Below are 24,505 nucleotides of genomic sequence, written 5' to 3' on the forward strand. Positions count from 1 at the left end.
TTTTTGCGTAATGAATCCAGTTTTTATCACCAGTCACAACGCGATGTAAAAATTATATATTCTTTTACAGCGTGTAAACAGCATTTTTGACCATCAAGTCTTTAAACGTCTCTTAGATTCAGTTCATATGTCATCCAATTTCATTGCTTGTGAATGTATCCAGCTGCTTTTAAACGTTTTGATATGATTGCTTGAGTAATTTCCAAAATTTCTACGAGCTCTTCATGTGTTTGACAAGAATCTTGATCGAGTAATGCTTCCAATTCATCATCTTCAAACTTTTTTGGCCGCCCAAGACGTACTTCGTCTTTCAAGCCAAAATTACCACTCTTAGAAAACGATCTACAAACAAACAGCAAAATTTTTCCGATTTCAAATAAATAATCATTACCGAATCCTCAGTACTTAAAATATATACGGCTTGTTCGAAGCTGAACAACTGGCTGAGGATCAAGTTATTATACCCTGAAAAGGGTATATTAAGTTTGCCACGAAGTTTTTAACACCCAGAAGGAAACGTCTGAGACCTTATAAAATATATACAATACATAAATGATCAGCATGATGATCTGAGTTGATTTAGCCATGTTCGTCTGTCTGTCTGTATATCCGATATCGGACCACTATAGCATATAGCTGCCATACTAATTGAACGATCGGAATCAAGTTCTTGTAAAGAGCCTTTGTATTTGTGCAGGGTATTATAGTTTCGCAACCGAAGCTAACATTTTTTCTTGTTTTTTAAATTTAGTTTCCCAGATCACTTCATTGTGTTTTACGAAAAAATGAACTGACAGCTAAAAGGAGTTGTGGTATATCGTAATAATGCGAATTCGCGAATGTCTTATAGTTGGCTAAAACAGCAATTGATTGCAATCTTAATGGTAAAAATTCTTACAGTTTATCAGTTACAATAATGAAATTTACTTGAAGCTGTCTAATTAGAAAGTGTTCGCTTGATTGTTATTTAATTAAATTTAATTGTATTTCTTAGAGAGTTTTGCTTACAGTTTAATGATTACCGCGCATAAAAGTATGCTATACTTTATCGGAGTTTCATATGCAACTATGCCTTCACATTAGTTTGTAGGTATGTTGTACGTAGGTTGCCTTTTTATTTCGGGATTTTACAACACTAGTGTTGCAATCTGGCAACTCACAAGACACAGAACGTTTTGCCATACGAGCGCTATTTGTGTTGTTAACCGAAACTTAAACTATTCATCTGGGCCAAAAAGTGGAATTAAATCACAAACATATTCGTGAGATCAGTTTTTGCAACTTTCGAGGTGAATTACCTTATTAAATTTTATGCGATGAAGCTCCATCAAGGACCAGTGTTTATCGATGGTATGGTGAATTCAAAATCAGTTGTTGCTCCAGAAACTATTGATGCTGTGCGAAAACTGATATTCCAAGATCAACATGTGACCTATCGTGAGATTCAGACAATTATAGGCACTAATGGGAACACTATACTTTCAATACTGCATAAACATTTGACTGTAAAAAAATGCGTTCACTTTGGATCCCACACAATTTGCCAATCGCTCAAAAAGACGATCATGTCGATTGTGGTCCAGAGAAGTACGATAGGTGATGAATCGTGAATTTACGCGTATGAGTCCAAAATTAAACAGCCGTCGATTGTGTCGGTGTTTCAAAATAAGCCGAATTCAACAAAAATTGTTCACGCACGAAGCACTTTCAAACAGAACATGTCGGCACCAAACCACTAGAATAACGAAGAACAGTAAATGATGAAGGATATAAAACCATTTGTTTGCCAGTTGCCTTTCAAGAAATCAGGAATACCAACCGCCGAAGACAGTGATCCGTCCAGATGTACCACAACGAAGAGAGCTCTCACACATCGACCGAAACAACTGCACTTTAAAAATTAAATAAAAAGTCAACGTTTTTCGACACCTGAAGAGGCGGTTGATGCGTTTAGAACGCATATTTTGGAGATAGCTCATTCAGAACGGCCAATGTGCTTCAACAATTGGTGCAAACGCATGCAAATGTATGTAGATCGTAATCGAGAATATTTTGAAAAACAATAAAGCGAATTTCGATAATTAACATTTGTTGTTGTTCTCTAATACCGAAATATAAAAGGCAACCCTCGTATACATATAAACTTCTGTAAATATGTGTACATTTGTATAAGCGTATTTTATGAGCAATTTGTCACTTGTTTTGACTTCTCATTTTACATAATAAGTTTATGTGTACATTTTTGTGTTGGTATTTTTCAACACTGTTGCAATACGTTAAACGTATATACTTACATGTAAGTGTCTCTCAGGATTCTCCAAAACAATCAAGTGCACTCAACAGGCTGCCAGCTGGTATAAGCTAATAATATAAAGACCCTTTCTTTGAACTTTACTGTCACATATTCAGCCGTTTAATATACATGTAGTTTGTACGTGTGCTCATTTTGGCTAGTATATATATAGTTGCGTGTCAATCCGAATAACTACTAATTTTCTCTTCTTTATCATTATTTATTTTGCCGCCCAACGCAGGGCCTACTAAGCAAACATACATCAATATTTATAGTATATACATATATACACGTAAGCACTTAGTATAAACATATATTTTGTTAAGTTCAATTTGTCCGACTTTGTCTCAAAGCGTATAATTATGTATCTGCAAATGAAAGAGTTCGAAAGCCTTAAATTATGCTATGTAGCCAACGTAATTATAAAAATTGCAATAATACATCATTACTAACAATAGGGAGGCAAATGAATATGTATGGGCGTATATACAGATGTATGTTTGTATGTATGTATATATTAACAAAAATATAATTAAATTTTGGGTTTCCTGATTTATGTTAACATGTTTAGCAAACAATTTGGTTTCTACCATTTGTACCTCAATCTAGAGGTGCCGACATTAAGCTATGAAGGAATAATTCTATATTATAACATAGACACATGTATTTAAAATAGGTTAGTTATACTTTTAGTTTCAGTAGGCGAAGGCCGGCATAATAATTATATGAAGCACACTTAATATGATTGCTTAAAATAAGAGGATTTTTGGAAAAGAAAAAAAAACTACTATATCAATTATTTTAAAATTTGAAGGGTATAGGGTATTTTTTAATATTTTAAAAATACACAGTAACATGTTTCAAGAAAAAAAATTAACATTTTTCAAGTTATACGCGATCTCCGAGTGATTACGCAGAGATTTCGGCCTTATCCGTAGATGAAACGTAAAAACACGAATTATGTATTGTACTAGAAGATATTGTCCGATTATCCTAAGACCTACGGTAGAAAAAAAATTCAAAAATTTACAAAATGATGGCGTTTAAAAGAATAAGTTTCACCCAAAATCTTGTCTGTTTTTACCAGCCAAAATTAGATTTTTTCAAGTAAGTTTGAAAAATGCAGTTTTGAGAAAAACGCCTTTAAAGATAAACTATAGAGGGGATTGAACTGAACGGCTATACTTTAGAAGGCTAGAACTCAAAAACTATTTGAGATATCAATTTTAAATTTAAGTTGGCTATTTTTAAATGTATAAACTATGAATTTATTTTTATTTCACACTAGGTGTGCCACTTAAGTGATCTTATTTAGTTTTTGGCACAAAGAACCATATATGACTGATAAAATTGATGTGTAGTATGGAAATCATCGTATTGGGAACATGGAAGGTATCATATATAGCTCGTACATTACGAGTATAATTACATTCGATACTGTTTAATCGTAATATTTCGAAATATTTTATAGCGATATCGGAGATTTGAGAGATTGGCGGATATATGCAGTATAAAATCAATTTGTTAGACAGAAATAATTTGTTATTCACATGGGAGCCGAGGGAAGATATAAAGATTCTTTTTAAAGAGTGTTATCCCAATTTAGTAACGCTTATGTTACTTTTATTTCCTTACTCTTGCGTTTTTTTTTTTTATTACAGGGTGGCTCACGAATCGTGCAATGGAATACAAGTATTTATTTTTGTTTAATGTACACGAACAACAATCATCTCGATGGCACGGTCTTATAAAAAAAAGTAAGTCGACGCAGGAAAAAAAATGTTACGGTTTGTTTTTTTTTCACGATTCGTGAGCCACCCTGTATAAAGTGAGAGCTAAAGTGACGTCATGGGTCTTATATGCACCATATTAGAATCAAATCGTTGGATTAGTTCTCAAAATAATTCATCTATTGCTTTTCCATGATGAACTATGCCAGCTTATATTACCTTTTAAACTGTTGATAAGGTGGCCGATTAGCAGGCACAATTTGGTATGATGATGTTGTTACTGGTGTTACAGTTATACAGCCCATGATTAAGTGGGAAGGCACAAGTTAATTGTCATCAAAATCATCTAATGGGAAGTGCTTTTTCGACGAGGTTGGATCATTGAGAAAACGGTGTTAGATGAGATGGTTTCATTTGGCATGCCAAGATGTGTTTTAATCATGCGGAACATAGTTTAGGTACGTCGATGCTAGATGAGTAAGAGTTTAAACCGTATCCAGAACGTGGTTGCGCAAGGGCAACTCTAGATTCGAGCTTTTCTTCTTTCTTCTGCTATCAAACAATCATACGTTTGACACCACGGGTGTCATTCAGTTGGAGGCGGCCCCGCTCTAAGCAGATGACAGGCATGTGAGGAATTTTAATTTCATCAACTTCAATATTAAGATCCAGTCTGTTCTGTTTCGTCAAGTCCGTGAATATGGTTCGTTGTGGATTTAATGAGTTAAGTCGGTGAGATAGTCGTTGAACTTTTTTTTGAGACTTTTGAAGATTGATTTGAAGATATGCAATTAAGTAATTTTTTGATTGGCTGGAAACATTTATTACTTAGACCATTGATTTTGATGGCAGTAAGCCAAAAATTGGTAAATCGTGATTGTCGGTAGTGTTCAATAATAATAGTAATGAGGACTGGAAATTCAGTATTACAAAACTCAAAATGTCTGGATGCAAATGAGTATGAACAATTTCTTCAGGATAAAACAATTTCGCTTATTTCCATAATCACTAAGCCGAAAATATATTTCACATCTAATGTGCGCCAAGTGTTCAAAAAGTTTGCCGCATAGAACACGAATATCTGAAATAAATTTTCAAACTTTGTTTATAGTGTAAACCTATGAATGGTAAAGTTCCAAATTATACTGAAATAAAAATGAATAAATGTTGAAAGCTTGTGCTTACTTTGAAAGCTGGTTTGAAAAATTAAAAACTAGAAAATTCTCGATTAATAGTTTTACAGTTGTGAATATCACAAAAAAAATATGTAAGAATTTTATAACTTAATGTAATCGGCTCCCAAAAATTTTAACGCGTATTTCTCGAATGCTGGTTTCAGAGTCGGAGAGAAAAATCTCCGAAACGACTGAACTAATCGACTTCAAATTTTCACATGACCATCTTAGATATGTCTATCAGGTAACCAACATAGAAATAAGATTTGAATTTAAAATAATTTCCATTTTATACGCCATTCTGCAATTAAAAATTGTAAAGTTTACCAATCTCTCAATCATAACCTGTATTCATCAAAAGTATTTTTTTCTGACTTGTAATTGAATATAAACCCATAAAGTATTAATAAATAATGTTTATGTAATCAAAAATAGCAACAAAAATAAGAACTCAGATTTTTTTGAATAAATAAGTTTGTAAATATATTCCATTTACACGTTGGTTGAAAAGTTTCTGCTCTCACCAAGAAATAGCACTACTAGCTCCACGTTTTTTGTTCTCAAGTTGGTAGATATGTCGGGAGAACACATGCAAAGTTTCAAGTCATTCTGTCAATTAATTATTTGTTTGCAAGCCATTAGAAGAAGCCAGAGTATTTTTTTAATATGGAAACAATTGAATATCGCGCAGTGATTAGATTTTTTGTTTTGAAAGGTTTAAAAGCAAATGAAATTTATGAACAATTGTTAGAAGTTTATAAGGAGCCCTCACCTTCCAAACGCACCATTGAATTTCGGGCTGGTGAATTTGAACATGATCGTAGTAGGTTTGAAGGAAGTTTATAATATTGTTTGTGAAGATCAAGTTTGACTAAGCGTAAAATTGCTTATGCCATAGGCATCTCCGACGAACGAGTACCTCATATTTTACATGGAGAATTACATATGAAAAGGCTGTTTGGGAAGTTAGTGCCACATACGTTAAGAATTTCATAAAAACTGGATCGAAAAAAAAATTTCTGAGCATAATTTGGAACATTTTAAGCAGAATGAAATCGATTTCTTGCATCGTTTTATAAGTACGGATGAGACTTGGATCTACCACCATGATCGTAAATTGAAACAAGAACGTTTACAACGCACTGCAGCTGGTTGTTCAGATAAAAGGAGTAGGTGAAGTCACAACGATCAGAAAGGTAAAACAGCCTTTTGGATAAGCTGGATGAAAAATTCGTGAGAAAATACCTGGTTTGCAACACAAAAAAAAATCATTTTTCATTAAGACAATGCACCTTCTCACAAAGGTTAACAATTTAAAAATTCAACGAATTAAAGTACGAATTGCATTTACCGCATTCACCAGATTTGGCTTCCAGCGACTACTACCCCTTCAAAAACCTGAAACAATTCCTTCATGGAAAGCGTTTTCCGTCAATGAAGAAGCTATTATAGCTGTATACGGTTATTTTGCAGAGCTTCCAGAAAGTCATTATAGGGATGACATAAAATTATTGGAGGATCACTGAAATAAGTGTATTGAAGTTAAGGGAGATCATATTGAATACAAAAATATATTTCGTACCAAAAACAGTATATTTTATTACGAGGGCAGAAACGTTTCAACCAACCTGTATATCATTCATCCTTTATGAATACATATACATTATACATTGGCATATGTATATTACTGTTTACATGGCAATAGTGCTTATGCGCCTGTAAGCATGATAAAGCTTTAAAATTTACAACCAAAGCCGACAATTTCCAACATAAATTTATGACTTCATCAACACATATACTTGTAAGTACAACAACAAGTACAAGCGCATAAAAATTTTGCTCCACAGCGTTGCATGGTCTTTAAAACTTCTTTTGCGTCAGGCATTGTAGTAAAGGAAAGAGAAATTTCGTGCTGTAAAACCACGTCAAGTTAACCACGCTGGAAGATTGCATGCCGTTATTGCTTACAATTGACATGGTATGCCATTTCATGGTTGTTATGCTATCAAATGTGGCAACATAAAATTAAGTGTTAAGTATTCATTAAAATTGGCAACATTTTGCAATTTATTATATATGCATATATACATATGTATATGTATGAACATGTGCAGTACATACAAATGCATTTCCCCACAAAATGCAAATAGTACGAGTGGAGGTTGTATGTGAGTTTGTGTGTTACAAGTAAAAATGAATATATTTTATATCCCTTAGGTGGATTAGTATAATAAATTTTTGTATGTAAGTGGCATATGTTGCATCGCTCTCTTTTTTTAAGTGTTCAGCTATAAAATTTTATTCAAATGTATTTTTCCCCATATCAACACTGATATATACACAAATGCATACTATACATATGCACTAACCACAATTTTTTATTCCACACATACACATCACAAACAGCAATGCATTTTGCGTGAAAATATAGCCATTGTAGGTAATTGCATGTAAAAATATATATATATTGCAATCGAAAACTCTGAATATTACATTTGTAATTTATATAAAATTTTTATTGAAGATATTTCACGGTGTGATCTCATGTTTTTATGAAATATTTTAATGAATAGGAAAAGGTGTGAAACTCCTAAAAAATTTATATGTTGCACTTCCACTGGTGGCTTAAAGTACACATACAAACAAACAAGCAAAAAAGTTTATAAGCCAATGTAAGTACAATAATTTAAACTCAATCGCATTACATTTTCAAAGTGCGGATTTAAGGCTTAAGCTTAATTACATTGCTGTTTTCGCAAATATTTTCATACTCTTGCATCATGTTCGTACAGAGTATAATAGTACACAAGTTTTTTGGCACCATAAGAAGGTTGGTATTGTAGATGGGCGAACGAAAATCTATAAAGTGCCATAACTAAGCACTAAATTAAGATATAGAAGCGTAATTTAGAACAGGGATCGCAGTAGCCTGGGGCACCTGTGGGTTAAAAAATTTAAAAAATGGACGTCATTCCGCCTTTTAAAAGGTTTCAAGTACATATCTCCCCGTTCGAACTAAAATAACTTAATTCGCTTAGGACAAATCCCTTAAGCACCCCTACCAACACTGTAAAGATGGAAAATCTGATGATAGCTCCGCCATTATCCCATATAACGGTACTTTATGGAAACTGCTGTCAAAATTGATCGATAGGCGAGGCACCACCCACTTTTAGTTGAAATCACATATCTCGTGACCTGCTCCACCGATATCAATTTTGGAATATAAAATTCCTGTGACACTCCCATGTTACAGTGCGAAATAATAGGCGAAATCGAACTACAACTACGCCTACTTCCCATATAATACAATTTTAAATTCCATCTGATTCTTTCACTTTCCAGTATTTAAATCAAGCACGAATGAATGTATCGTGATAAAACTCTGCACGAAGAATACCTTTAAAGTATTCTACCTTATTACCAAAAATTGTCTAAGTCGAACCAAAACTGTTCAAGCCCCTAGGTTCCGAAAATGTGGACCCCAGTGCCTGTAGTTGACTTTTTACTGTAAATATTGGTCAATGTGTGAGATATATAATTGAAATTCGGGGAAAATGTTTTCTTGATAATAGTATACTCTTGAATCGGATTAATTAGCCCCCATATACCTAATAGAGGGTTTACCAATAAGAGTGATATGATTCAATGAAATTCAAATGTTTTTTAGGAACAATTAAGTTCTGAATATAACATCATTCAAATGGCATCCACCACTTAATTGGTAAACTTTGTTCTTGCGTATATCTTTCCATGATGAAATTGTAAACATTATCAAATACAATAAAAAAAGAATTACAGATTATGACATATTACAAATGGCTGAAACGACACTTAGAAATCATATCATCCCAATTGGAAAACCCGATATAAAGATGTTCGCACTTCCAGTTGACTTTATATTACATATTTCGCCCAATATGGGAGTTATTTCAATGAAATTTAGAGAGCGTGCTTTTCTAATGTGTAGTGTATCTTTGTGCCGAAAATAGATAAAATCGAGCGAAAAACTGCCTTAGCCGCCGTATAACTGATATTCACGATTTTGAAAGGTCCAGCTGACTCTTTTCCATAATATGTTAGTATAATATGTATATATATTTATAAAATTGCTTGAAAATTAGTTCTCAGATATACCACTGAGTCGTCTATTCTGATTTTAGAAGATTTTATGATAAATAAAATAAATTCAAATTTGATTGTAATCCATTCACCATTTCGTCGAACAATGAAGTTAAACCTTTTCGCTAAATTTCTTAATATAAAGTTTTGCCAACACCGGAAGGTATTTCCCCGCACATACGAGTATATATTTTTGATGGTAAGTAAATTATAGTAATAGAACTAAGTGAGTCTTTAACCTTCAAATAAGTAAATATGATACCAAATTTGATTGTAATTTATTTTTGTTTAATTCTTTTGCAACATTTCTTAATGTAAAGTTTTACCAACACCTAAAGGAATTTCCCGAGCTTTGATTCTTGCCAGTTGCAAGAGCATAAAATGTTCGGTTACACCCGAGCTTCGCTCTTTCTCACTTGTTTTTCTTACATTTTTTCATACCTTTTCAATACAAAAAACTCGATATGTAATGCATTAAATTGTGTTAATAATGTCAATATGAGAAAAAAAACATTTATAAAGTTCTAACAGAATTTCTTAAGTCATTAGCATAACACATATTTTTTTTAAATTTCAATAAATCACTTCTGTATTATATAAAATATTTAGTTGCTATTATTATTTGCTTAGTTGTTTTTTTATTTTTTTAATTTTTAGAAGTATAACATTTTTTTATAATATTATAAATTATATCCTCGGAACTATAATTTTTTTTACAAAGTATTAGTTGCTTATCTTTTAACTTTTCAGAGATATACTTGTATTCATGTAATAGCTTTCGTCGAACCTTTTTAAAACGATTTTATTAAAAATTTTAGTCTTATGCCATTAGCAAAATTAAAACTAACAGTTTTCAGTATTTTCCTAATATTTAAAAAATATGTTTTATTTTTTTTTTTTTTGTCTTTAATTTAGATCATATGGCATTATCAAAATTAGATTAACAGTTTGTAGTTTTTTCCCTAGTTTCCCAGTTAATACCCCTAAATATTGATTAATTGTAAATTTCGATTAAAAATTAGCTTTAATGTTTGATCTACATTAAAATTAAAAGCTTTGAGGTAAATTTTTAATTTTTGAAAATATATATAAGCGTTTGCACACCCTATACTTATCTTATCATTTTACCCCATAATAATCTTACAAATTTATAATTTTCTTTATATATTATGTTTGAATTCCTATGGCAACTCTATAGATTTAAATTTTACATACACTTTTAATTCAAATTTTTAATCTTATTTCATTACCAAAAAAAAAAAAATTAAAGAAATATTTTAATATAAAATGGGCATCCTTATATTATAAATTAATTTAAGAAAAAAACTAGGTTATAAAATTTTTTGCTTTTATATTTTGTTTACATTGAAATTCACAGTTTTGGAATTTTATTAAAACGAGTATACCATTTGAATTTGCGAGAGTATAAAATGTTCGGTTACATCCGAACTTAGAAGTTCCTTACTTGTTTATTCGTAATTCCATTGCATTACTCTGTTTATGCAAGTTTCATGAGACAGCAAATTTGTATATTGACAAAGAGAATTTGTAAACTAATGTGTGAAATATAAAGTATTTTTGTTTTTGGAATATTTCTGTAAATTGAATCTGAATTTCACTTATTTATTCTAATTATGTTCAATGTCGATCGAATAAACCGCAATAAATAAATAACAGCTTCAAAACTACAAAAAGCATAATGTAATTAAGTTGTAATGTAATCTTAATCACCTTGATCACATGTAATTAAAATACATCTACTCGTGTATTTGGGGTAAATATCAAAAAAACGAATAACTAGAAATGAATAATTTCCATATAAAAACTTGATTTGTATTATTTAGTTTGTATTTTAGCGATATCATATAGGTGTCCGATATCGGTTCCGACAAATGAGCAACTTCCTTTCCTTCTGGTTATTACAAACAGATGTATATCCTGTTCAGGGTATAAAAAATTGTTAGTCTAATTGTTAGTGATTCAAAAAAAACAAAAATTTAATTTTTTTCTTCGAAATCCTCACGCGAAAACTTTCATGGAGATGTAAAAAGACAGCTGTGAAAATCAGAGCCCTTAATGTTAATATTAAGAGGTTGCGCATCGCAGATTTCTATTTCCCATTTAAATAACACGGAAATTTTTTTTTTTTAATTTGGAATTTTGCAACTCTGAACTGGTTTAACGGATTGTTGAACCAAATTATATTAATATAGGAAATTTGACGCTCTACAAAAAATTCTTTAGATAATTAAAAAAAAAAAATTTGTAAAAAAAGATTGGATTTTTTTGTAATTTTAAGTTTGACTTCGAATATCATCCTTTCCTCCCCTAGCCTCAGTGTATATAACATGATGATTTTAGATATTTTAACCAAATTAAGTTAATATATTTAAATAGATATACAAGTAGTCTAATTTGGAGTCAAAAATGTGCATAGATTATATAAAATAATTTTCGATCCTTTATTGATTTTTTGACATCACTTGTTTACAATCATGGAAACTTATTGTAGTAGAGAAATCTTTAGGATTTCATAATAGCGCTGTGAAGTTGTTTGAGAATACCGGTGGAGTACACTACCCGCAAGGATCCGGCCGTCTGCCCACTGTGAGGACTCCAAAAGTGATCAAAGCCTGAAGAAACGTATCGACCGAAAACCGTTGAGAAAATAAAAAATCTTTTTAGGGGAAATGCAAATTTCGCAAAAATCCATATTGGTCATTATTAAAGAAGATTTGAGGCTCACCGCGTACAAGCGTTATCTTATATAACTGATCACGGCCGCATTCAAGGAGAAACGCAACGTAAATGGGAAGTCCAACTCATCTCGAGGGTTTAAAGAGGCCGTGTTTATAATGGTATGGTAAGGGGTGAGTTGCGATTGGGTTTTGTGAGAAAGGTGTGAAAACATCGGCCTCGTATATCAAACGACCGTCTTGGAAAACCTCTCAACCGAGATATTGGCCAATAGACCGTGAACCTTCCATCAAGGCTCTACTCCAGCTCACAAGGCAAAAACGATACAACTGTGGCTGAAAAACAACGTTCCGGACTTCATATCAACGGATGAATTATATTAGAAGGTATGGCTTGCTCTAATCGTAATCGATACCTGAATATTACGTCGTTGAAGCGAGCCCTTGTTATCATGCATGAGTGCTTCTCGCAATCTATAAGTAGCCAGATCGTCTCAAGTCGTGCTGGAAGGCAAATAAAAGTCATTTCGAATAAATATTAATTTGATATAATTTGGCGTCGATTTTTCTGTGTGCGAGTTGGGCTTATATTTAGTTAAATGCTCTAAATCGGTCCAGATCGTTCCTCAAACCCAACATAGTGATTTTTGACTACCGTTTATGTTGGTCAATATGTAAGATATTCTTTGCTACAATGTGTTTACCGTTAAATATGGATGAAATCGGTCTTGACCTAATTCTGAAATACCGATTAACGCTATTATTATTGGCGATAAGTGAATATGTTATTTTAAACATAATATGATTAGAAAATTGCTGCCGAACTTAGGGTTACCTTACATGCTCTTATTCAGATATACAAATGTTTGGCTTGAAGTAAATTTTTATCGTGATATTAGGGAATTCGACCATAATAAATGTCAAATCGAACTTAGACAACTGCTCATCGTCTTTGTGATTTATTATACCTCCAATTCTTAAGTCCAATTTTTTTTAATTATTTTAATTATATAAACTCATACACACAGCGTATAAGTCAAGTAAAAATACATACCATTGCATACGCAAGTAAATCTGACAAATCTGCTCGGATCTAATTCAAATCCAAGAAAAGCCAGTTAATCTCATATTTATGTACATACATATCTAAGTCGCTTAAATTAGGATAAAAAAAAGAACAATGATTGACAGCAGAAGCAAAGCGATTAGTCGTGACGTACGACTTTCTAGTTTATGGTAGTTGATTATCAGTGCTAACAACAAATATATAGTTATAAGCTAGTAGTACATAAATACAAACATAGGTAAACACCATAGATAAGTGATGATAAGTGAAGAAGCAGCAGTCCCTAATATCACTTATACAGGTTGGTTGAAGAGTTTCTGCGCTCGAAATGAAAAATAATGTTTTCGGTACTAAATATATTTTTGTATTCAATATAATCTCCCTTAACTTCAATACACTTATACCAATGATCCTCCAATCATTTTATGCCATCCCTATAATGATATATAATATCTTCTTCATTCAACAAAAAACGCTTTCCACGAAGGAACTGTTTCCGGTTTCTGAGGAGGTAGTAGTTATTGGAAGCCAAATCTGGTGAATACGGTGGATGCTTAAGCAATTCGTACTTTAATTCGTTGAATTTTGTCATTGTTAAAACATCTTTGTGAGCAGGTGCATTGTCTTGGTGAGGCATGATTTTTTGTGCTGCAAAACAAGTCTTTTCTCACGAATTTTTTCATCCAGCTGCAATATTATCCAGTGTTGATTGTTTTGTTTTTCTGTAGATAATCAATCAATAAAATTACTTTTGCATCCCAAAAAAACTGATGCCTTAACCTTCTTTGCTGGTCGTTGTGACTTCACCTGCTTTGGAGCTGAACAACCAGCTTCAGTCCACTGTAAACGTTCTTGTTTCAATTTAGGAGCATGGTAGTAGATCCAAGTCTCATCCATAGTTATAAAACGATGAAAGAAATCGATTTTATTCTGCTTAAAACGCTCTAAATTATGCTGAGAAATATGTTTTCGATCTAGTTGTTATTAAATTGGTAACGTGTGTGGCACTAACTTTCCAAACAGTCTTTTCATATGTAATTCTCCCTGTAAAACATGAGATACTCGTTCGTCCGAAATACCTATTGCAATTGTTCATAAATTTCATTTGCTTTTAAACCTGTCAAAACAAGAAATCTAATCACTGCCCGATATTAAATTTTTCCATATTAAAAAAATACTCTGACACGTCAACTTCAAATGGCTTACAAACAAATAATTAATTGACAGAATGTCTTGAAACTTTGCATGTGTTCTCACGACAGATGTACCAGCTTGAAAACAAAAAAATGTGGAGCGAGTAGTGCTATTTCTTGGTGAGAGCAGAAACTTTTCAACCAATCTATGACCTACAGCGAATCACATTGTATGAAGAAAAAAATTGTGAAATTGATGACACTGTTGAATAGCACTTATCGATAAATAATAATCATTAGATTATGATCTACATATACCTTCCGCCTCAAAGCAATGATATGAGTAAAAACGAACAATGAAAAAACAGTCTCCACATATGGTGGCTTACAACCTAATAATTTAGGTACAACGCCCGAAAATAGGCTGCAACAAGTTGTAATTTCCTCAAATTGCTACTTGTCAAAATATATTGCAATGGCAGTATGCATATATTTTTGCCAGTCAAATCTAATCAGCATATATCCAAAATATATACAAAAATTATTATTCATGCCTGTCTGCATTATTTACTGCCTACACACCGTTCAATTTTTATTAGTGATGTTTCGTGGTGAGTTGTATGTATGTATGCAGATATGCCAGCACTATTTCTGCCTAAACTTAATTCCATACCAAAACACGTGCCGACAAATATGATTGCGTAGATTTTTGATTTAGCAAAATTAAAATTAAAAAAAAATTACCTTATTTTTTATTTTAATTCAAGTCGATATTTTTGGTAAACAATTTTTCAAAAAAATTAAACACACTACTTGTAGCAAATATTTTGTAAATTGTTTTTATATTTTTATTTTTATGATAGATGGCAACGCTTTTGAGAAATATTTTAAAATATATAATCCCCCAAGTAATTTTACTCAATTTTGGTATATTACACTTTTTGCTTTTAAATTAGAATATGTGGCAACTCTATTATAAGAGCAGTTTAATAATTGAAATAAAACCATCTAGTATATTTTCACTTAGAAACCACATATTTGACAGATTTTATCCATTTCTGCATTTTCACGTTTTTTGTTTGGTGGCAACTCAATTTCAAAACATGTTCGAATCAAACCCGTTCCAAACACTGTGTCTGTGTCACACATTGTAAAAATTTGTTCGGTAAAATATTTTTTAAATGATGAGCTCATAAATATTTTTCAGAGGCCTTATTTCAAAAAGAAGCCATTTATAGCTATTGCTCTTTCGATCGATGGCAACTTCATTTCAAAACATGTTCGAATTACAACCGTATCAAACACGTTCGTGTAAACATCTTATGTTTGGCACACACATTGTAAATTTTTATTCGGTTTCACTTTCTGGCTAATGGCAACTTCATTTTAAAATATTTCTTAAGTGCTGAGTTCTAGAAAACTTTTCATATACCTTATTTAAAGAAAATAAGAATTTTGAGGTATTTTATACAGTCTTGCTTTTTTCGATTGATGTCAAGCCTATGTCCAAACGTGTTTAAATGAAAACTATGAGCGTTTTATGTTGACTACGTGCCCAAGCTAGACAGCTAACAACATCCATTTTTGTAAAATATGTTCTACGTGTACATAAAAGATACTAAACCAATGCTATAATCGAAGACTATAACTTTTTGCTGTTATTTCTATTACACTGATTTTTGATAATATCGTTTTATCTTTTCAGGTATGCATTATCACAATTACACTAATCAATAATCTAATCTACTTTATTTGGTAAGTTGCAAATCAATTTTCTTTATCTGATAAAGTTTGTTGTCCTTTGGAAGAATAGCTCAAGTCGAGTTAACTTTCTAAATGCTAAATAGACAAAAAAAAAACAAAATCCTCCACGTTATTTTTTTCTATAGTGGTTCCTAATACCGTTATATATGATAGAGTTTAGACATTAGACAGATAGACACTTCAGATAGATAACTTCAGTGAAATATTGAGTTAAAACTTGGTAATAAGTCGAAACAACAATAAGTCAATACCTACGGAGAAACTATTATATTTTTAGTTTCTTGTCAGTCCTGATCATATTTGATCATCATGACGATATGTACCAAATGATGAGGAAAAAAAGTTCAATTTGTGCCTCTGATAGGTGTTAACTCTCATGTAAAAATTTTTGTATCGATGTACTCGAATATCTTTTTAATTCCCCTGGTACCGAATTAGAAGACTTCAGTGACTATTGCAGATTTTATACCTCAAACATCTGTCAATTTTTGACATTTCTTGTTGAAATTAAGTGCGTTTAATTGAATTAACTGGTGGTAAAAATGAATAAAATCATATCAGTATTTTCCCGTTGTGTTCGATAACTTCAAAATAGCATTGAAGGGAATTGTATAGGGACACTTTGACAGAAACCCTCTTACCTATAGACAAAACATTGTGTCAGTTGTTTTGTGCAAGCATCTTTTGAGCCGCATTTTTAACCAGCTACAAAATTGGACACAGAAGACAGAAACAGGTAGTAATCACTTAGTGTCAGGTCCAGAATATAAGGTGGATGCATAAGAACTTCTGCTTTCGTCAGATGGTCCAGTTGACAGTACAGGTCCGAATTAAGAGTTAGGCTGTAGACGAGGAGACTATTGTAGATGATTCCTCGCCAATTTAATCAAACACTTAGCAAAACTTTCCTGACCATCAATCCGGGCTTGGCCACCGTTTACGTAGGAACCCTTATCTTAATGATTCCAAACGGCATTGTTAAGTTCCTGGGCAATCGAAACAGTGCTTACATGACCGTCGGATAATTTCCATTACTTTTTTTCTATCGTACATCTTTGTCATCGTAAGTATCAAATCGACGAATTGCACGTAATGGGCTGTTAAGTATCAAGACCATAAACTGTATTCACATTTTCAGTCGCTAGACTTACGTTCTCACCTCTATCGAAGAAAAAATAAAAAATATGGCGTATTTTGTACACATGATAAGTTCGATATATACAAATATATAATATTGTATAACTTAATGTTTAATGCTAAACTACAACTTTTGTGTGGGATCGCTTACATAACCGTTGTTTTGTAATTAGTCGCAAAAATTTGATATGATTAAGAAAGGATTTTCGCGCTAAAAAACTGACAAACTTAATAAACTCAATAAAGTTGTGTGTGTAGTCAGTCAACTTGCGCAATAAAGCAGGTTTTATTAGTGAGTTTTATAATTATATATGCATATACATACTATACACATATATATATGAATATACATGGATACTGTATGGAGATCATTTAACGGTGTATATGTGCTACAAAAACACGCAAAGTGTATGGAAGATAGACCCTACTTACACACATATGTATATACGTGTATACTTATAATCATATATACATACATATGTACATATATCTCTGTATATATAATAATACTACTTGTCGCATACACCGTTATACTAATTCATAATTGTGTCATTTGCTTTTGTATCTTGTATAAATGTTTAACATGTGACTCTAACATAGTACATGATCTAAACAGGAGTAATTAAATTGTACTTAGAGAGTACTGACGTGTAAAGGCACGCATTTATACACACTTACATTGGCTTGTATTTACAAATGTTCACACATATGCGGCATTCGTTTCATGTTTAATTATAGGCCACTCATTGGAGTATAATCACACAAACACATACACACATACACAAATATATATGTACACATATATCCATATATTTATATACATACATACAAGCACATGTCCTACATGGGTACGTATGCAATATCGGTATGTTAGTACAACAGCCAACCATATAAACTACGCATTTATCTGGCAGCTTTGTTCAGTATAAAAAGTGTTGCTCAAAGGGTTATGCCTCGCTCAGTTTGCTCAGTATTTATAGTTATATAAAAGTGAAAGTGTCCTTCCAGCATTTTATTTTTGTAGGCGAATAGTTAATAGTTTTCAACTGTGGCAAGCTATATACGAATATTATTTTAACTGATAAATACTCCTAAGTGATTTAATAATTATAGCAATTTTTTTGAAGATTTGAAAACGATTACATTATCTCACCAAATTTAAAATTTTACAAAAAAATCTTAAACTTCGGTACCACCGATGATTTTCATCACAGGTGCATTTCTTATAGCAACTAGTTATATGTATGTATAGCTACATCTGAAAAAAGGTTTGTATCCAACGCAAAATTTTCTCTGGTTGTTGTAGCCACGTTGTTTGATATAAACAATTTTTAATTCGAGTTAAAAATGATTTCTATCTTAATTTCCATCCATCAACTTATACATTAGCTATATGCTATAGTGATCCGATTTGGAGCATTTTATCGGAAATTATAGCGTTGCCTTGGACAATAATTTATGCTAAACTTCGTGAAGATATTTTCCACATTCCATCAGCCTCGCAGTTCTTATAAGGTTGTCTAGCCATAGCGAGACGGCTGGAAACTGCAAGTAAGGTACTTTTGTCTTTTTGTTATCAGTTCGCACGGCCCGCAATCTTCTTCGCGGCCTAGCGTAAGTCTTTTTCGGTGGTGGGAATCGCATGAGATCTAGTTTCGTCTTTCCATAGTTGTCAGTGTTCTGTTTGTAATTGTTCGAGATTACCACTCATAAGCTAGTAAGCACGGAAGTGTAGAATAATTTTGACACTTCTTGCTTGATTGCGTTAGATTGAAAGCCTTTAGTGTATCATGTTTAATTAATTTCCAAGAGTTTTTTGTGCAAGTCCGACTCGCCAATCATATTAAAAGCTAATCTAGCCTAACCCAGGACCAAAGGATGTTTTCTATGAAAGTTGAATGCGGTTAAATATGGGAATTAATTAATTTGATAACAGCCTGATAACAAGCAACACTTTTAGGAACATACATATTTGACTGCAATCTCTTATTCAGCTATAAAATAACATGCCCAGCTTTAAGGAACTATTTTTTACCAAACATCCAATAATTGTCAAACGCTAGCACTTTGCAATTCTAGTTTTTAATTTGAAAAGCTTCATAGTTTCAAAAAATAATCATATGAGAAAGAAAAAGAATAAGATCAAAAAAATATTTGAGACTTCCTACTTGATTATAGCATATTATTATGCACAAACTTGTCAAAGGGAGTCATGCCAATATCTGGGTAAAAGGTGAAAAGTATTTTTCGGTTCTTATCAATCTAAATGTGAGATACAAGTTAAAATGCTGATCATGATTCGACAAACAAAAGAAACCTCACTAGCACAGCTTTAAATGCCGATCTGTTGTAATCACGGTTGCAAATAATGCATTAAAAAATAATAGAAAATAAATTTGTAATACCAAAAAACCGGATTAAAAATTTATTTTATTTTTAATTTTTAATCCCAACTATAACCATAAAAAATAAAAAATAAATTTTTATTTAAAATGTGTTATGTGAAGTTCTTACTTCTTCGACTGCGAAAAGGTGAACGCCGCTAAGAGTAGTTCAGTAGATTTCCTGCACAAGATTCTAGGTTAGAAGAATCTCTGAGTCGGACAAAAGCTGGCTTTGGCCAACGCCTGCTAAAATGTGAGACACAAATCGGCGATCAATTTTTAATCTAATTATTCAAGAATTATCATTTTGAGAAATTGTGCTTGGAAAGTGTTCGATCTTGGATGTTTGGTTTTACCAAGATTAAGCTTGAGCAGACTTGCTAGAAAAACAAACAATTTATCGACAACTCTATCAGTTTTGTGAAGCTTCCATCCTTCTATTCTTCGTTCGCTTATTTTCATCATTGTACATATAAAACAAAGTCGATTTTATTTTTTTATATAAATCCTTGGAAGTCTTCAAAAGGTTTGGGAAAGTAAATCGCTTAAGGTCTATGACTTCTTTTTATGCTATAAAGATTTCTTGAATTATGCTAACTTCATCCAATTAACATGCAGTAAAAACTTCATTATGTTCTCAATCTCCATCAATTCTATGTCACTCAAAGCATTTAATATAGTTGTCTTAAATTACCTAACCTCACTTTTCTTAATTTTCTTATTTGCTCAAGCAAACTACAGAAAGTCTCCTGCCAACTTTCGCATTAACTAATATTGTAACACATTAATTTAAAAAGCAAATACACTCTACTGGTTTGTGTTTCTATCAGCAAATGTTTAGACAAAGTTATTTATCTTAATTGCTATTCGACACAACGCTTGTTACACGGTACCGCAAGACGCTTAATCTACAAAAGTTTTGAGTAAAATTATTTGTAGTGCTTAAGTTTAGTTCGTACAGCAACAATAACGCGCTCAACAAGTCAAACTATTAAAGGCGTTAGATATGGCAAGAGTGTGTGTGATATTTAGGCAATACAATGCTGAAAGTTAGGAAAGTTGGTGCTTGGAAAATTAAAAGCAAAAGTTTTTTATGAAAGGAATGAAAGGGAAGAAAGCGAAATTTGAGGGGATTTGAATGAAGATTTTTTAGTTTCGTAATAAGAGAATAAAAGAATACTCATTTACATAAATATGTATACACCGATTCAATTATAATTATATATTGTATATTCAGTCTTTAAGATGAACCAACTCTAAAACTCTTCTAAACAAAAATTCAAATACATTTTTAAATTTTTCCAACACATTAAAGGCCACAAGTGTGTATGTATGTTTCTATTCATACCATATACATACTTGTATATGTACAGATTGCTTGAAAAGTTTCAGCGCTCGAAATGAAAATATAATGTTGATGGTACGAAATATATTTTTGTATTCAATATAATCTCCCTTAACTTCAATTGAATTTTTTCACTGTTCAAACACCTTTGTGAGCCGGTACATTGTCTTGGTGAAAAATTATTCTTTTGTGCTCGAATTTTTTCATATAGCTGATCCAAAAGGCTGCACTAATATTCAGAGTTGATTGTTTACCTTTCTGTAGATAATCAATCAACTAAATTCCTTTTGCATCCCAAAAAACGGATGCCATAACCTTCTTTGCTGATCGTTGTGACTTCACCTGCTTTGGAGCTGAACAACCAGCTTCAGTCCACTGTAAACGTTCTTGTTTCAATTTAGGAGCATGGTAGTAGATCCAAGTCTCATCCATAGTTATAAAACGATGAAAGAAATCGATTTTATTCTGCTTAAAACGCTCTAAATTATGCTGAGAAATATGTTTTCGATCTAGTTTTTATTAAATTGTTAACGTGTGTGGCACTAACTTTCCAAACAGCCTTTTCATATGTAATTCTCCATGTAAAATATGAGGTACTCGCTCGTCCGAAATGCCTATGGCATTAGCAATTTCACGCTTAGTCAAACTTGGATCTTCACTAACAATATTATACAGACGATCAGCTCATCATGCTGATTATTTATGTATGTATTTGATAGGGTCTCCGACGTTTTCTTCTGGGTGTTACAAGCTTCTTGGCAAACCTAATATACCCTATTCAGGGAATAAAAAATTTGGAGCTTCTTGGTGAGCACTACTCACTTTTCAACCAAAATGAGTTCATGTGAGCAAATCTCAAAAAAGTTGTTTTAAATAAATTCATTTCATTCATTCCATTTAAATCCCTTATTCTTTCACAAATAATTTCCCACCGCAATTGTATATCTGCACAAATAAAACTCATAAAAAAGTTCTTTAGAAATTCCCGCGCTTTTATGCTAATCTGAAGGCATTAAATACGGCTTAACACTCAAATAAATTGAATATATTAGCGTAATTAACCTAACACTCAACCCTTTTTATATTTGATTTAGGCAAACGGTAATAAGTAAAGTTATATTGTAACAAAGTAATACGGGGTTAAATTCGGGTAATATTGCATTTATGAGCATAAATACAATCTTTAAAATTTTTTAATTGTCGGATGAAATATATAATATATTTTAAAGTGCTAATATATGATATAACTTTGATGATAATTTTATTATTAGCATAAAAATAGGTAAATTTTTCTATGAAGATGATTTTAAGCTTTTAAAAATTAGTGAAATATTAGACATTAACATCACAGTTTACATGTATCTTAGCACAATCAACATAATAGGTCTACTAAAAATAAATCTTTTAGTTTTGCATTAAATTGAAGTTTTTATTAAGCATAGTTTGAAAGATGCGATTTATATGAAATATCCACCATATTTTATGATAACTTCTTGCCGTTTTAATGGCGATTTCATAATGCCACTTTCATAGAAACCCTTTGCCTTATTGTCAGAAAACTGAGACACTCGTTTTTCTCTTCCGTTTCTCTTGTAGTGAGTTATACTTATACACCAACAAAATCATTCGCCATTAACAGAAAGAATTAGTATGACTTAGTACCACGTCCGAACTAAAAAATAAATGCATAAGAACCTCTCAACCAAGCTCCTAGAGATTCTGGTAAGTCACTATCATTGTATGTTTTCTGGCATTGTCCTGATGGAACAGAAATCCTCTTCTATTGATGGAAGATGGCTTTCTTCATGTGATCCAATTGCAATAGGCGTAAGAGAGCAGCACAAACTAAATGAGTCCCTACTAATCCTTCTAAATACGTAGCAAAACGTTCTTGACCGTCAGTCCTGGCTTGGTCATCGTTTGTGCGGGCTTGACACGATTCGACCACAACCTTTTTCACCTGACATTGTCGTAAGTGAACTACTCTTTGTGTCCAAAAACAATCCGCTATAGAAACTAATCGAGTTTTTTGCGATTCAATAGCGATTCGCAGATTTAAATTCGACCCTTCAGATTCTTTTGCGTTAACTCGTTTGGTCCCCATTCATCCAACTTCTTTTTGCTTCCTGGGTAAGTGAAACTGTGCTACATGACAGTCACCATACTCGCGCACCTTCAATCGGCAGTCTGTCAATACGATATGCCATGATAGATTTTTTCAAGTTATCCTCCATTATAACTATTCTAGGGGACATGGGAGTGGCTTATAAAAAACCGAAGTTCGACCTGAAATTTTTGACCGTCGCCATCAAAAAACAACACCCAAGCGCTTTGGATTTCAACGACGGCATACACGATAGTGGAGCTAAAGGGTGGTGAGGCGAAGTTATTATCGAACCGCGTTCGTATTTGGTATGTTTTTCTATCTAATTTGATATTAACACTTGCCTACTAAGCCATGACCAAACCTATTGTTTTGCATCCTAAAATATCGCCAACAAATCTACAAAATATAATATAATATATTTAATTGCAAATAAAAGCTTTACAAGATTTAAAATACACAAAACGTTTATTGAAAAACGCCAAACACAACAGTCAGAGTTACTTAAATAAAGTGTGATAGTCTGCAAATAATTATGTTTATATGCAAATTATGATTAAGTCAAACATACACTCATGAATTTACCCCAAAGCCGTGAGTAAAAAAGAAAGTAAAGCAAAGAGCACAAAAAGTGCGAAGTAAATAAATAAAGCCGAATAAGCTGTCAAGGTTCGCGCTTATCAACTGGCTACTTTGAATAACGCGCTCCCTTTTAATTCGTCTTAAATAGGCTACAGATTTTAATAATTGACGCGAATGTAAAACAATAAGTAAAGCTGTAGAGGGATGTGCATGCTTTCAACATAAATTAGAAAAAATAAATTTGGTGGTTTTACTTTGTGTGGAGCCGCGAAAATCCTTTGTAAGCGGGAAAAGATTTATGTAAAAATGTTCAAGCTACTTAACGGTACTTTTGAGGATATTAATGAAAGTTGTTTCTTGAAGATTTACTTGTAAAAGACTGTTGAAAAAATGTCAGACAAGAAAACAATGAATAATAATAAAAAAAAAATTGTAAAGAATAAGGAAGAAAGAAGAGCGCCGAGAGCATTTGAGTGTAGTGTTGGGCACCGAAGCAAAAGTTAGAGATAATAAAATGCATTACGCAATCGTGTGGCCAACTAAATTAAATAATCACTGCTGAAAAGTCACGTTTTACTTAGTTAATTTTGTTTACTGGGGCCAAGCCAATGTTTAGTTGAAGTGATGATCTCTGGGTTTCATTATTTGTTAAAGTTAAAAAGTTTACAAAAAATTGTGTTATACTTACTATTAGCTAGAAATTAATTATGTGACTTAAAATGAGAGTCATCCAGTATGAGCGGCTCCCCTATGGCCAAACTTTTAATTTGGACCTTTACAGTCAACAATTGAACCGTCTGAAGTAAGTAATTGCCCAGAAACGGCGAGCTTTGGACAATAGGAGAGGAATTGTGTTCCATCAAGACAAAGCCAGGCCACACACATCTATAATGGCTCGCCAAAACTCCGGGAGCTTGGTTGGGAATTTCTCATGAATCCACCCCTTACAGTCCCGATCTGCCACCAAGTAATTA

At 32.4% G+C, this 24,505-nt stretch overlaps 1 protein-coding gene across 7 annotated transcripts in view; it reads left to right on the forward strand.

The window, feature by feature from the left end:
• Window positions 1-24,505, forward strand: part of sNPF (short neuropeptide F precursor) — a 164,802-nt gene that overhangs the window by 57,682 nt on the left and 82,615 nt on the right. The window contains exon 1 of one of the 7 annotated variants that reach the window (XM_070106791.1): window positions 15,943-15,970. The exons of 4 other annotated variants lie outside the window; for them this stretch is intronic. The gene's annotated coding sequence lies outside the window, so the exon portion shown is untranslated. Of the gene's footprint in view, window positions 1-15,942; window positions 15,971-18,116; window positions 18,137-18,239; window positions 18,385-24,505 lie in introns of those variants that run through there. 2 more of the 7 variants (XM_070106794.1, XM_070106790.1) reach the window with 2 other exon arrangements.

The sequence above is a fragment of the Bactrocera oleae genome, chromosome 3, assembly GCF_042242935.1.
Source record: "Bactrocera oleae isolate idBacOlea1 chromosome 3, idBacOlea1, whole genome shotgun sequence".
Taxonomy (NCBI): Eukaryota; Metazoa; Arthropoda; class Insecta; order Diptera; family Tephritidae; genus Bactrocera; species Bactrocera oleae.